This window comes from Mirounga angustirostris, unplaced genomic scaffold (assembly GCF_029215605.1).
Source record: "Mirounga angustirostris isolate CCGP_5_RB_7025 unplaced genomic scaffold, mMirAng1.0.hap1 SCAF_2, whole genome shotgun sequence".
In the NCBI taxonomy this organism is placed as follows: domain Eukaryota; kingdom Metazoa; phylum Chordata; class Mammalia; order Carnivora; family Phocidae; genus Mirounga; species Mirounga angustirostris.
The window spans coordinates 20,544,045-20,559,219 of NW_026991710.1; positions in this window are offsets into that span (position 1 = coordinate 20,544,045).

Genomic DNA, 15,175 nt, shown 5'->3' on the forward strand with positions numbered 1-15,175 from the left:
ATAAGCTCAACTCAACCCTCGGGGCGTGCACCCCTCTCCTTCCCTGAATGATACACTTCTCGAGGTTCTAAAAATAATTGTACTATTTAGGAATACTACTATCCTCCATCGAGCTCTCGCCACAAAAGGGGAAACAACGGGGCACAACGAGGTGACACTGAGCTCTGAACCCGGCCCGCCAGTGGGTTCGCTCGGCAGCCACGAGAGCGGCCCACGGGGATACGGCTGCCGGGCGGGGCAGATGCCCCAGTTCCACGCCGCAGACCTACGCTGGGGGTTCCTGCAGGTGACCGAAACTGTGGATTCCAGGGGGCCACTGTACCTCCCTGAAAGCGTTCTCCGGGAGCGGGAAGTGATAGTATAGGGGGGCAGAGAGGCCAGCAGCCCATCCAGTCCCTCCCTTTGGGGGCTCCTGGCGCTGCGGTGGGGCGGAGGCAGACCCTTCCCAGGGGGGCGCCCTGTGCAGCCCGTCCACAGCCTCACAACAGCATGCCATGGCCCCCCTCGTCTTTGCCCAGTGTCCTGGGTGTCCTGACCCAACAGTGCGGAAGCTCCAGGCGCCCTGGATTCGGCAGACCTAGGCTCAAGCTCTGTCTATCCTTGGTCTACCCCAGAAGGCTCTGTGGCCAAAATGGCGAATCATCTAAACTCTTCATGGGTTCAAGGAGGGTAGACGTGGTGCCTTGGCACCACACTTTTGCTTCCTAATGTCTGGTTCCTTCCTTGAAATTGCTCTCCATGATGCCTCTCCTCTCTCTGAGTCCCTCCCTCTTCCCTCCCTCTGTCCTCCTTCACCCCTCCTCACCTCCCCTCCTTCCCCTCCATTCCTCCATCTCTTCTTCTCAACAGCCATGGAGCCACGCAGCCGTGGAGGGCTGGGCGTCTGGGATAAAGATGACTGGGCCCAGGGCTCAGCAGGGTTAGCTGCAGGTCCCCAGCAGGGGCAGTCGCCTGCCGGGCTCGACAGAGGGGCCACTCCAGGAGGCCAGGAATGGCTGGCCTGGACTGTGGTCTTCCCTGGGGTGGTGACAGCAGGAGGGCTTCAGAGGGGGAATTCGTCTCTGAGCAGCGAGCCAAGGCCCTCCAACTGGAGAGTCTGTTCCCCTGACCGTGTGCTGGGGGGCCTCTTGGCCTCTTGGCTCTCCCGGAAGGAAGTAACCACTGAGCCCTTTAATGGCGCCTCTGGCCTCCTCCCCAGCCCCTAGTTTGGAGGAGGAGGAAGAGACTGAGGAGGGTCAGGAGAGTGCGCCCCCCTCCCTGCTACCCAGAATCAATCTTCTGCTCCCGGGGTGGGAGTCAGGCCGAGCTCCCCAGACAGGGCAGTGGACAGAAAGGCCAGGACTCTGGGAGGACATGAGGACCCACTGGGCCCAGTGGGTCAGCACTCTCTTGGTTGGGGAGCTGGCCTGGCTTGGCATGGCCTCTGGGCAAAGTGCGAACCCAGACTTTGTAAAGTTTGGTTTGAACTTGTGTGATCATATAGATGTCTCGGTTTCTTGGTGAACAGTGTTTTTTTTTTGTTTTTTTTTTTACAATTTTTTTTTTTTTTAAGATTTTATTTATTTGCAAGAGAGACAATGAGAGACAGAGAGCATGAGAGGGAGGAGGGTCAGAGGGAGAAGCAGACTCCCTGCTGAGCAGGGAGCCCGATGTGGGACTCGATCCCGGGACTCCAGGATCATGACCTGAGCCGAAGGCAGTCGCTTAACCAACTGAGCCACCCAGGTGCCCGTGAACAGTGTTTTAGAAAGATCGAAGCCATGTGGGTTTGCTAAGAAGAAAGAGGAGTGTTATCCAAAGCAGGCTTGTCAGAGAGAGAGAGAGAGACAGACAGTGACAGAGAAACCGAGATCCAGAGAGAGAGAAAGAGAAGGCGAGAGAGGGAGAGACAGAGACACAGAGAGGAAGACAGAGAGAGACAGAGACAGGGAGACAGACACAGAGCGAGAGAGGGAGACAGAGACAGAGACAGGAGCAGTTATGACAAGGGGATGAGGAGGTGGAGCAATGACCCCGAGGAGCAACAACCCTGGCGTGTTTCTGCTCCTGGGAGCCCGGACGCACAGCCCTCCGTGGCTTCTGTGACAACTGACCGCTCCGCCCTAGCCCCTCTGCCCCACAGGATCATAGCACACACTCTTTGGATTGGACCGTGAGTCCTTTATCAGCAGGAATCCATTTAATGATAACAGCCCTGTGAAGTGGGAACTCCTGTGAGCCGTGATTTACCGAAGAAACAGAGGCACAGAGAGGTTAAGTAACTTGCCCGGGAACACACAGCCAGGAAGGAGAGAGGCCAAGGGCCGCGGGCGGCGGAGTCTGGGCCCTGACGGCTGGCTGGGTGGCCTGAGGAGGGGGGCGGGTTTCTCCAGGCCTCCTGCTGTGTGTGGCCGCGGACAGGACCGCTGGCGCCGTGTCCCTCGTCACCCCGGGAGTTAGGGCTGCCCGAGGCCTTTACTATTTCGGATTCTTCTTCTCAGCCGGTGCCCTGCAGGGTTAGAGGCCCAGGCGCTGCTGTGGCCTCCTCTGCACAGATGATGACGCGGGGGCTCAGGGAGGGACGGGGAGGGGCTGCGGGCGAGGTCCTCTGGTTCCTCTGGGCCACTCTCCCGGGCCCCCCCCAGCGGTGACCCCGAGCCATTGCTGCTCCCCACAAGGCCCTCTCTCCGAACCAGCTTCCTCTGCCCCGAGGCCCCTCGCCCACCCTCCGAAGTCGCTCCGCTTCACCCCGGGCCCTGGCCTCGGAACTTTCAAATCTTGGTGGAAGTGTGACAGCTTCTTTCGTCTCTGGGCCTTCCGTGGCCTGGGACATGCCGAGATAAGGGAGGGGAGCATGAGGAGTTGGTGTTTCATGGGGACAGAATTCCAGTTTGCAGCATAAAAAGTTCTGGGGGCGCCTGGGGGGCTCAGTCGGTTAAGCGTCTGCCTTCGGCTCAGGGCAGAGGTCCTGATCTCACGGTCGTGGGATCGAGCCCCATGTCAGGCTCTCTGCTGGGCGGGGACAGTCTGCTTCTCCCTCTCCTTCTGCCCCTCCCCCTGCTTGTGTGCGCTCGTTCTCAAATAAATAAATAAATAAATAAATGAAATCTTTAAAAAAATGTCTGGAGATGAACCGTGGTACGGTTGCACAACAATATGAATGTATTTTGTACCATTCAACTGGTAAAATTTTTTAAAAGTGGGGTAAAATTTTCCATTATGAGTATTTTAGCACAATTTAAAAGATAAACGGAAGAACAACTAACTGAACGGGGTTAAGTTCACGCTAGATGCGATAGAAGGAAAGATCGGGATGAAGAGAGAATGAGACCTCAAGGTGGGAATGAAGCAGCCAGCTGGCAGCTGGGGTGTCTAAGAGGGCTCTGACCAGGCAGAGATGGGGGACGGGCCATCCAAGTGAAGGACAGTTTGGGCAAGAAGCAGAGGGGAGAAGACTCAGCCTCAGCTCAAGGAACAGCGCGTCACTCGGTGTGACCTCACTCCAACTGCTGGAGGAAGAAAGTCACAGAAGATGGTCAAGACCCGGGGAATTGCGGCTCACAGTTATGGAGCACTTCCTAGAGACGAGGTATGAAGTCACCAAACCTATCAGCACATACCCATCGGCATGGCTACTATGAATAGAAAGAAAGAAAAAAAGAAAAAAAAAGTAAAAGAAGGAAGGAAGGAAATAAGTATCAGCAAGAATGTGGAGAACCTGGAATCCTTATACATTGTTGATGGGGAATATAAAATGATGCAGTCACTATTGAAAATAGTATGGCAGTTCCTCAAAAAATTAAAAGTAGAATTACTATATGATCCAGTAATTCCACTTCTTGGTATACATCCAAAAGAACTGGAAGCAGGGTTTTGAAGCGATATTTGTACACTCGTGTTCATCGCAACAGTATGCACATGGCCAAAAGGTGGAAACATCCCAAGTGTCCACTGATGGATGAATGGAAAAACAAAATGGTTATAGCAGCCTGGGGAGGAATTATTGGTTCTCCTGGGATATGTGTGTGTGTGTAGATATCTACACACACACACATATACATACAATGGACTATTTATTATTCAGCCTTAAAAAGGAAGGAAATTCCGTCATATGCTACAACATGAATGAACCTTGAGAACATGATGTTTAAGTGAAATAAACCAACCACAAAGGGACAAACAATGTAAGATTCCACGTCTGTGAATGAAGCACCCGGATTGGTGAAATCCATAGAAACAGAAAGTCGGATAGTGGTTGCCAGGGGCCGGGGGAGAGGGGTGTCATTGTTCAATGGGCACAGAACTCCAGTTTTGGAACATGAAAGGGGTTCTGGAGATGGATGGTGGTGATGTTTGCACAACAGTGCGAATGTACTTCATGCCCCTGAATAGTGCACTTGAAAATGGTTAAGATGGCAAATTTAACTTATGTCTATTTTACAATAAAAAAATCAAACCTCTCAACAACTCTATGATTATTCCCATTTTATAGATGAGGAAACTGAGGCATAAAGAAGTTAGGAGACTTTCTTAAAATCACACAGATGATCAGCTTGCTGCAAATATCCATATGGCCTATCCTGGCTCACTTCAGGGCTCTGCTCAAATGCCCACCCCGCTTCCACACCCTCCCTCAGCACCCTGCATAAAATAGCAGCTGCCCCTGCCCAGCACACGCCCCCATCCTTACTACCCTGCTTTAGTTTTTCTTCTTGGCACTTCGTGTGACTTGGCTTATACTTATTTGATTACTTTCTTTTTTCTTTTAGAGAGAGAGAGAGGGTGGGGCAGAGGGAGAGGGAGAGAGAGAATCCTAGGCAGGCCCCACATCCAGCGAGGAGCTTGACGCAGGGCTTGATCTCACCACCCTGAGATCATGACCTGAGCCAAAATCAAGAGTCGGATGCTCAACTGACTGAGCCATCCAGGCGCCCCTACTGGTTTATTTTTTAATGTCTGTCTCCTGGCTTCTTGATGGCAGGGAATTCGACTTTTTGTTAACTGCAGTACCCGTGTGTCAGGCACATAGCAGGTGCTCAGTAAATACTTGTTGAGTGAATGAATCAAACATGTATTGCGTGCCTTTGATGTGCCAGATGCCAGAAACATTACTATGTCCGTGAATTCTAGTCCCTGGCTCCAGGGCTCCTGGTCCGGTGGGGAGATGGACAAGCAAGCAGATACTTACAGTCCTGTGTGCCCAGCATGGCCTGGGTGGGAGCCTGGAAGGCTTCCTGGAGGGGAGACAGCCCCCTGAGCTTAGTTCTGAAGAATGAGTCGGGGATATCCAGGTGAAGAAGAGGAGGAAGGGTTTTCTAGGCAGAGGAAACAGCATGTACAAAGACCTGGAGGCAGAAAGAGCACTGACCTTTGGGAGAGCCCAGCCAGTTAGTGCATGGGAGTGGGATGACGTTGGAGTCATGAGAGAGGCCCAGGCAGGTCCTCAAGGGCCGTTTTGGCCCGCTAGTGGACCCCCGACGGGTCTGGAGAGCTGTTCTTTGCACGGTCTCATTCCTTCCTTCCTATGTTCCAAGGGGATGCCTTGGTTTATATTAGACCCATTTCCAGCTCGGTGGGGCCTGGGATTCCATCAGCGATGTTAAGAGTCCTATAAATACAAACCTCACCGGGGAAGGGATGGGACGTTTATCAAGCTTTGCTCCCTAGTGTCTGAGTCTTGCTTTGCCTTAGCAATGGAATCTGCACAACCACCCTGAGCGGGGAAGAGGAGAGAATGGTTGACGGGTCCATCTGGGAGGCCAGCACACTGGTGCCCAGCTGGGGTTAGGGCATTGCTCAAAATCATACTGGTGCAGTCAGGATTCAAACTCCAATCCACTAATGGCAGAACCCGGGTGTTCCTGCAGCACGGAGGACAGACTTCAGCATTCGGACCCCTCCTGACTCTCCGAGCCCCCTGCCGGATTCGGTGACTTGCAGCGTCTCACCCTGCAGCCATTTTGGAACCTGATCCCAATGTCGGGAGCAGACTATCAGCTGATGGCACTTCTTCTTTCCAAAACCTCTCAAAAGATTGTGAACCATGGCTAACGCTCTTCTTGGCTTTCATCAGCTAACAGGGCAGTGAAGAGGACCCCTGGGTTTTTCTGATAAAACCAGGGATCTGGCACCCATCCTGCAGCCTGGGGAGGAATGTTTGTTTCTCCTGGGATGATATGTGTGTCTTTTTTGCCTGGGGTTGGCCAGGGCTTGGCCAGGGAAAGGCTGCGTCATGCATGTGGCATCCACAGCGGAGCCATGAGGGTGTGGGTGGAGCAAGGGTGGTGGATGCAAAGGAGACTTTTTAAAAGATTTATTTATTTTAGAGAGAGCGAGAGGGCGGGGGAAGAGGGGCAGAGGGAGAGGGAGAAAGAATCCCAAGCCGATTCCATGCAAAGCCACAGAGCCCAATGCAGGGTTTGATCCCATGACCCTGAGATCATGACCTGAGCTGAAACCAAGAATCAGAGGCTCAACCGACTGAGCCACCCAGTTGCCCCACAAATGAGATTTAGACACTGAAAAGGCCTCTTCTGAAGTGGAGACAGAGGGCAGGGGTTGGGCATATAAAATCAGAAGTGGATGGGATGCCTGAGGGGATGATGTAAGATCACCTTCCCTGTGACTCATGGACACAAGTGCATTTCTGTGGCTGAAAACTCCCCACCTGCCCTCCAGGGAGGGATGAGGTCAGTGCGCTGGGCTCCTGGGTCTGGATGAATTATTTCTCTGCAGGGACTGTTGGTGCCGTGGGGGGGTCAGGTGGGGGGGTGGGGCAGGGCGGACCAACAGGTGCACCAGTGGCAGACCGTCTGTCTTCCAGGAACAGTGAAGAAAAGAGCTGTCAGAGCTCTGTGGTTTCTCTGGGGGACGAACTCTTAGTCACAGTCAGCTGGAGGAGGGAAAAGGACATTGAATGACCCAGGGTGATCCAGGACCCACCCTTATGGTAACTGTATCATATGTTCACTTATATCACTAATTAAATAAGAGTATATTGGCTTTGTTTGCAAAGCTGCGAAGGAAAGTGTCCGCTTTTATCAACTGGAAAGTAACTTTTCAATGGCTATTTTATAACTTCTGACTTCACTCCTAATGTTTTCCATGGTGCCCCCTGGCGCCCCCAATTATTGACATGCTCCGTCCCTTCACCCAAGTAGAAACCAGGCTCTAGCTTGAGGACCCCATTTCCCCTGTGACTCTCTGCACCCCACACCCAGAGTGGTTGATACTCTCTATGCTTCCATGGGGGCTTTTAGTCCTGTTGGGGCTCTTCGCCACTCCCAGGGCTCACACTTGCCCTCTCCTTGTCTTGGTCATTTGGTCACCTCTGCATGATCTCCTGGGGGCTGCAGGCACCTGGATCACCATTTTCTTTCCCAAAGCTCAGTGTCCTCTCTTGTTCTCCTAGAGAGCAATCACACTCCTTCTCCTCCCCTCTGAGACTCCCCAAACCTCCTTCCCATCCTCATCCTCAGCTCCCCCATGCAGCTTTCTATTTCATTGAGAAAATATACACAAATGGAAAAGATGCTCTTTTTTTTTATTATGTTCAGTTAGCTGCTGTATAGTACATCATTAGTTTTTGATGTAGTGTTCAATGATTCATGAGTTACGTATAACACCCAGTGCTCATCACAACACGTGCCCTCCTTAATGCCCATCACCCTGTTACCTGCTCCCCTCTGAAACCCTCAGTTTGTTTCCTGAGGTCCGTGGTCTCTCAGGGTTCGTCTCCCTCTCTGATTTCCCCCCCTTCAGATTTCCCTCCCTTCCCCTATGGTCCTCTGTGCTATTGCTTATGTTCCATGCATCGACATGGATGGAACTGGGGGGGGCGGTTCTGCTAAGTGAAGTAAGTCAAGCAGGGAAAAGATGCTCTTACCAGCCTCTGTTGGCGCATCTGCCTCCCCTCCCACGGCATGGATGACCCCTCCACGTTCTTTCTGGACCAGTCCTACTAGCCCTCACCCCACATGGGTCTCCTCGTTCCTACGCCCTTAGGTTCCCTTCCTCTTCTGATTTCTTCCCATCAGCATACAAGTGTGCTATACCACCCCCAACTTTAAATACAAGAGCCTTCAGCTGCTGCCCTCTGTCTCCATCTCCACACACCGCCCCCCCCCCCCCCCCCGCCCCATGAAACTGGAAGCAACTGTCTGCACTTCTTGTTCTCTCCTCTTTTGAACTTGCCCCAAACTCTCCTTTGTTTCTTCCGCCACTGCCTAGAAAACTAGTCTTGTCAAGCATCCCAGTGATCTCAGCAGGGCCAGATCCAGGGCTCATTTCTCACTTCTGACTGTACCTTCCCTGCCCCCCTGCAATCAGCTGCTAAATCTTGCCGATTCTGCCCCTTCGATCTCCCGTCTGCCCCCCTCCTTTATCACCACTGCCCCAGCCTTGGCTCAGCCCCTGGCCCCTGTTCACCTGGCCTGTGGTAATAAACTCCCTCTTTACCTTTCTCCCTGCCAGTGCCCATCCCCTCTCCAGATGCTCCGACCTCCCCAGCAGATGCCAGAAGGACCCAAATCACCTCCAAGTTCCCAAATCCGATGCTTAGGAATTCTTAAACTTCTCCTTTTTTTTTTTTTTGGATCACTCTATTGACTACTTTTCCTTGAAATTCTCTCCCACTTTAGATGCATCACTCCCCTACTCAAAATTCTTCAGTGACTCCAGCCCCCATGGGACCCGGCACAATCTCTTTTTCGTGGTATATGGGGTTCATCTCGGTCTGGCTCCTGACTCCTGCTAGGCCTCACCTCTTTATTCGTCTTTCCAGCTCCCATGGTCCCCCCAGTTGTCAGTCTCTCACCTGTCCACATCTCTGGCTCACACGGTCTCCTCTGCCCAGTGCCTTCTCCTTCCCCGGCCTCCATGTCCACACACCCCGCTTTCCATGGGTTTTCCTATTACAGGATTGCTTGCACTTCTCTCTTCCCACCAGACCCTAGCTTCTTTTCTCTGTGTCCCTAGAGCCTGGTATGACTTGGCCAATGGTAGGCGGTCAGTCTGGGTATTGAATGGGTAGATGATGAGATGGCCCATGAAGGAGGTACTCCCCTCCTCCGGAGTATTGTCCCGATGTTTCCACGTGGCACATGGCAGGAATAATGTGATTCTGAGGAACTTTGCTGAGGATTTTGATTAGACTCCCGCATATCAACAAAGGTGCTATTGGAACTTTTTGTTTGTTCTACTAGAATCCCATCAGCCTTCCCTGAGGGACAGAGCCCAGCCTCCTGTAGGGTGAGGGGAGGTGAGCCTGGATATTCCAATCCATCTAATTAGTGTCCTTGACAATGGACGGCCCAATAGCCAAGGGGAGAGTGGATGAGGGGAGTTCTGTACAGAGTAGGGCGGAGCCCCGGGCTCTGGAAGCTGGAGTTAGGTTGAAGCAAGTCAGTGGAACAAACAGATATCCGTGGATCCACGGATTCTCATGACCTTGTAAACGCATGGATTGATTTAGCATCCCAGACACCCAGTGCCCTGCAACTTTAAACATTTCAACAGCTGCCCCTGCTGAGTCTGCTGCAGCCTAATTGTTGTCACTCTGGGTTGTAACTTTGTGGACACTTTGTCCTCCACACAGATGGGAGAAGTAGGGGACCTTCAGAGCAGTGCCCAGGCCCTGGTCCATCTCCTAGGACCTCACTGAGTTGATGGTGCTCTATGGATCCCCCAATAAAAGTTTGTTGAGTGGGGACGCCTGGGTGGCTCAGTCGTTAAGCATCTGCCTTCGGCTCAGGTCATGACCCCAGGGTCCTGTGATGGAGCCCCGCATCGGGCTCCCTGCTCCACGGGAAGCCTGCTTCTCCCTTTCCCACTCCCCCTGCTTGTGTTCCTTCTCTCGCTGTGTCTCTCTCTGTCAAATAAATAAATAAAATCTTTAAAAAAAAAAAGTTTGTTGAGTGAATGATAAAGCACCGGCCACCTATTATAGATAATTTAATAGGCACTGTGAGGGATATAACAATGACTAGGAGATACTTCCTTCCCTCAAAGGCCCTACAACCTATTGGAAAAATAAATGTGTTGATTTGAGCTTAAGAGCCCTGTGGAAGAAAATTCTCTGCAGTGCGATTCTGAACCCAACCCCGAGCAAAGGTGAGGTCCTCTTTCATGTCATTGTTTCTTCCTCCCTGAGGCAACAAAAGACAGGAGAGAAAGGGACTGAAAGCAGTCTCTCTGGTGGCTTTGTTCCTGCTACAGTTTGGGGACCCTCATGGGGTGTCCCGGGGGTGATGGGGTGTGTCGAGGGAAAGCGTGAAGCACGCTGCCTTGATAGTCCTTCTTACGCAAGTGATATCTTTTCTTTGTTGACATTTGAAATCAGAGATAAGTAAAAAGGAAAAATGTGCCCCAAATCTTATCATTCAGAAACAAAACAAAACAAAACAAAACTCTGTTTATAGTTTGGAGTAGTTTTAGTCTTTTCCAGAAACAAGACAAAACCTTTATTGCTGTTTTTGTTTTGTGTACAGGGATTTTTGTTGTTATTACAGAAGCCAAGAATGGTCCTAGTAGAAAGGGTGGAAAAGATAAATGAGAAAAGTAGGAAGGATTGCCCTCAGGCTCACCAAGGAGCTCCAGTGTTAGCATTTCCGAGTGTTTCCTTTGTGTCTTCCTTGCTACTTCCCTCCCCACTTTAGTTTCTGACATAAAACAAAACAAGGAAAACGCCAACGTTTTTTCTCTTCATGCTATACCAGATTAGAAAACACAAATAAGCAAATAAATGAATACAAATAAAAAGAAAGAAGGGAAAAATGATCACAATCATCAGGTCTGTTTCCGAGCCCATCTATGTCTCTCTGTCTCGTTCCTTCCCTTCCTTCTCTGGTTCTTTTTCTTTCTTCCTAGTTTTCTTTTTCTTTTTTTTTTTTAATTAAAGATTTTATTTATTTGACAGAGAGATAGAGAGAGAGAGCACAACTAGGCAGAGCTGCAGGCGGAGGGAGAGGGAGAAGCAGGTTCCCCACTGAACAGGGAGCCCAATGCGGGGCTCGATCCCAGGACCCTGGGTTCATGACCCGAGCCAAAGGCAGATGCTTAACCGACTGAACCACCCAGGCGCCCCCTTCCTAGTTTTCTTGAACAGAAAGGTGAACCCTTGGGCTCAGTAGAGCATACAGCTAGCTGTCTTGAACTTGCTTTTCACCTGATGCCCACTTTTACCAGTTTGGGGAACAGAGGCTGAGAAAGAATGGAGCCTAGGGGCGCCTGGGTGGCTCAGTCGTTAAGCGTCTGCCTTCGGCTCAGGTCATGATCCCAGGGTCCTGGGATCGAGCCCCGCATCAGGTTCCCTGCTCAGCTGGGAGTCTGCTTCTCCTTCTCCCTCTCCCCCTGCTTGTGTTCCCTCTTTCGCTGTGTCTCTCTCTGTCAAATAAATAAATAAAAATTAAAAAAAAAAAAGAATGGAGCCTACATGAGTCTCCTCACTGACTATAGAAATAAGAATCGATTTTGGAGGGACCATTTGTGCTTCTTAAAAAAAAAAAAAATCCAGAGAGGAGGGCATGAGTTCAGCAATGAAGGGTAAGCTGAACTTGCCCCAGGGAACTTTGTGGTTTCCTGATGCATGAAAAGGAGAAGGGACACTTCTTTTCATTGATTTAAACAAAAACACTAACTCTTCAAAATCTTTTGACAACCCTGGCTCATCCATCTGGGAAGACCTAGAAATGGGAGAAGACGATATGGGGGGAAATCCCCCCATGCGTCTGTGGGGGCGCTGGGCTGATTGAACTGAAGGTCTCTTGGTCATTCCACCTGACCTGTGACCAGCAGGAGTCCCAGGAGAGGCACGTTGGGGCCCTGCAGTCACTGGCCTGTGTTGACAGTCCCTCTGGCCCACCTGCACCCCCTCATCCCATCCAGCAGGCTCCTGTTAGGATGTGCGGTGTGGTCTGTAGACCCTGTGCTGGGCAAGTAGCACATGGTTTCTGTGCTCATCCCTGAAAACATGGCTTGTTCGCGGTCTTCCCTCCACCCTGCCTCCCACCGCTTTTGCTCCGGGCCAGCTATTACTAATTTTATTTGAAAAAATGAACCACTATTCCTTTTGGAAGTTTTAAATCTTTTTTTTTTTTTTTAAAGATTTTATTTATTTATTCATGAGAGACAGAGAGAGAGAGGCAGAGGGAGAAGCAGGCTCCCAAGGAGCAGGGAGCCCGATGCGGGACTCGATCCCAGGACCCTGAGATCATGACCTGAGCCGAAGGCAGACACTTTAACCATCTGATCCACCCAGGCGCCCAGCTTTAAATCTTTTAATGAAAGTACAACAACACTTTTCACAGCCGTATGAAGTACATAGCTTATGAGGCCAAAGAGGGCTGCCATATTTCCCTCCCGTAGTCAACAGAGGGGATTGAACCGAGGGAATGGCTTTGTGGGATGGAAGAACTAAGAAACCAGACAGGATGGGGAGGCCCCGAACAGGGGTTAGCAATAGCAGGATGCTCCTGGCATCCCCAGTCTGAAGAGAGGACTGGGAGACCTGGGAGATGGTATAACTGGAGCCCGGGGGCGGGGTCATGCCAGTTTAAGCCAGAAGTTGCTGGATTTAAGGCAGAGATGTGGCCACTGCTGAGGATGTTGCCCCAGGGAGCAGAGAGGCCGAGGGGAGAAAGGGCTTCCTCTTCAATGGCTTCGCTCCTCAGTCTCTTGCCAGTGTCTTCCACTGACTAACCCAATCTTTCTCAACCTTTTTTCTATTTTCGTCTCCCCAAGGGGACATTTTTTGCCTAATTGCCTCTCCCGCCTACAGTTTTCATACTCCGGATAGACTATGTATTGATTTATGTATGGTGTATATAGTTGTGCTTTATACTAAAAAGAATATGATTTTTTTCACGCCACCTAAGAACCAACTTTTGCCCATGTGGGGGTGATCTGGCCCCCATTGAGCATGGATGGCAGAAAGCAGCCAGCTTAGCCCCGTTGTGGAGAAGAGGAGAGCCCGGGGAGGACGAGAAAGGGACTGCATCATGCATGTCGGAAACTGTCTGTCATCTATCCTCATACATTTTTGATGGTTTGACTGAATGTAGGATCTAGAATAAAAGTCATTCCCCGTCAGAAATTTGAAGGCTTTGCTCATTATCTTCTAGCTTCCAGTTTGAAGTCCCATGCGTTTCTGATTCCCAGCTGGGATGCTTTTTAGGATTTTCTTTTTAACCCTTTTGTTCTGAAATTTCATGACGATGGGCCTTTATGTGGCACTTTTTATTATTATTTATTTTTGTATTGAAATGTCCTGGACATATTGCATTGTGTAACCTTAAGGTGTACGACCTGTTGATTTGGTACATTTATACATCACAATATGATTTCCACTGTGCTGTCAGCTCACACCCCTGTCCCTTTTCGGTGGGGCAGTTTGTTAATTCACGGTGTTAGGTACTGGGTAAGCCCTTTAAATCTGGAAAATGTTGTTCTTCAATTTGGGGAGCGTACTCTTCTTTCTTTGATAAGTTTCTCCTTTCTATTTTCTCTGTATTTTCTTCTTCTATTGAACATATATGCATATATAATCAATTACTATAACTTTTATTTCCAAATGCCTTTTCTGTTTTTGGAGTATCTCTTTTTCAAGCACTCTGTTCTTGTTCCATGGGGCAATTTGTTCTCTTTTGTCTTTGAGATTTTGTGGGCTTTCCAAAGTTTTCTTCTGTTCCCTGAGTTGCCTCTACTCCCAGTGAGTTTCTTCTTTTTTTTTTTTTTTTAAAGATTTTATTTATTAATTTGAGAGAGAGAATGAGAGACAGAGAGCATGAGAGGGAGGAGGGTCAGAGGGAGAAGCAGACTCCCTGCCGAGCAGGGAGCCCGATGCGGGACTTGATCCCGGGACTCCAGGATCATGACCTGAGCCGAAGGCAGTCGCTTAACCAACAGGCGCCCCCAGTGAGTTTCTTCTTGATGTTGGTGTTGCCTCTGACTTTCTTGTGGGAGGCCTTCCTCGGATGTCCGGTACACCTTGAGTGCCTGTCCATCTTTAAGAACAAGGCTCTAACAAACCAAAGGGAGGACCGGGTTGACCAGTGGGAATCATGATGGGACCGCTGGGCAGGGGCCAAGGTTTTTCCTTGTCAAACCTCCAAATGCAGCACCTGTGGGTCTTTTCTCCTAGGCTGGTTTCTGAGCTTGACCCCTCCAGTAAAGTACCCCCCCAGACTTTAGCCTGGGGCATGCAAGCCTGGCTGCCAGTGTTCTGGAAGCTGAGGGTACGTGGGAATGTGGGAGCATGAAAGAGGATAGTCTCACTTTTCAATAAGTAGAGCTCCTCTTACCACTTCTGTTTTTCACCTGTGCATGGCTTTTCAACTCTGCCTGCTGTGCTCCAGGCCATTTTCCGGCTTGACTTTGTGTCTTAATCGCTCTATCTTTATTCTTTCCCCCCTAGAGTTCACATGCAAACAGGCAATTAGGATTCTGTGACATGAGTGCAGTGATAAGCACAGGTGGTATGGGGAGCTCCAACGGTCAATGCCAAAACTGGCCAGGCTTATGCAACCAGGTCAGGGAGGGCTTCCTGGAAGAGGTGGCATCATGGCCCTGCAGGAAGGTTTGCAAAGAGGTAATTTAGGTTTTCTAGAGAGATTTAGTTCCAAGGCCAGGGGGAGAGGGGAGTCAGCTTAGCCTCTAGGTTTACTGTGGGGACCCTGAGCCTCTAAAGCTCTCCTGTTTCTTCTCCATTTTCCCTTCTTCCTCTGGCCAAGCTTTAGAGCGCCTCTGAGGGCCTGGCCAGAGAAGTCCAGAGGGCCATGTGGATCAATGGATTCCCCCAATAGAACCACGATACCTTTACTGGTATCCATCAAAATAACTCCCCAATGTCCCCAAATGTCTCAGCCCTATATCCGTGCCCCAAGTCTCTGGGGGGAAGGAGTGGGTAGAGTGGGATAAAACCAGGCCCTAGGAGCATTGTTCTGAATGTTCCAGAAAAGGTGGGTTGCAGAATGATGGATGTCATTATCACTACTTGCCCTAGAGTTGGCCACGGTGTCCCCAAAGGCTCTGGTCATCGTTTTCCAACAGGTAACAGCCTTGACTATGTTATGTGCATTGTGCCAGCTGGCTGGGTCACTCATGTAGGTCTTCACTGTGACCCAGTTTGGGGCTCTTTAAAGGGCATCCAACAACGATTCAAGCATTACTTGTGACAGTGACTTTTTCTGACTTGCTTTCA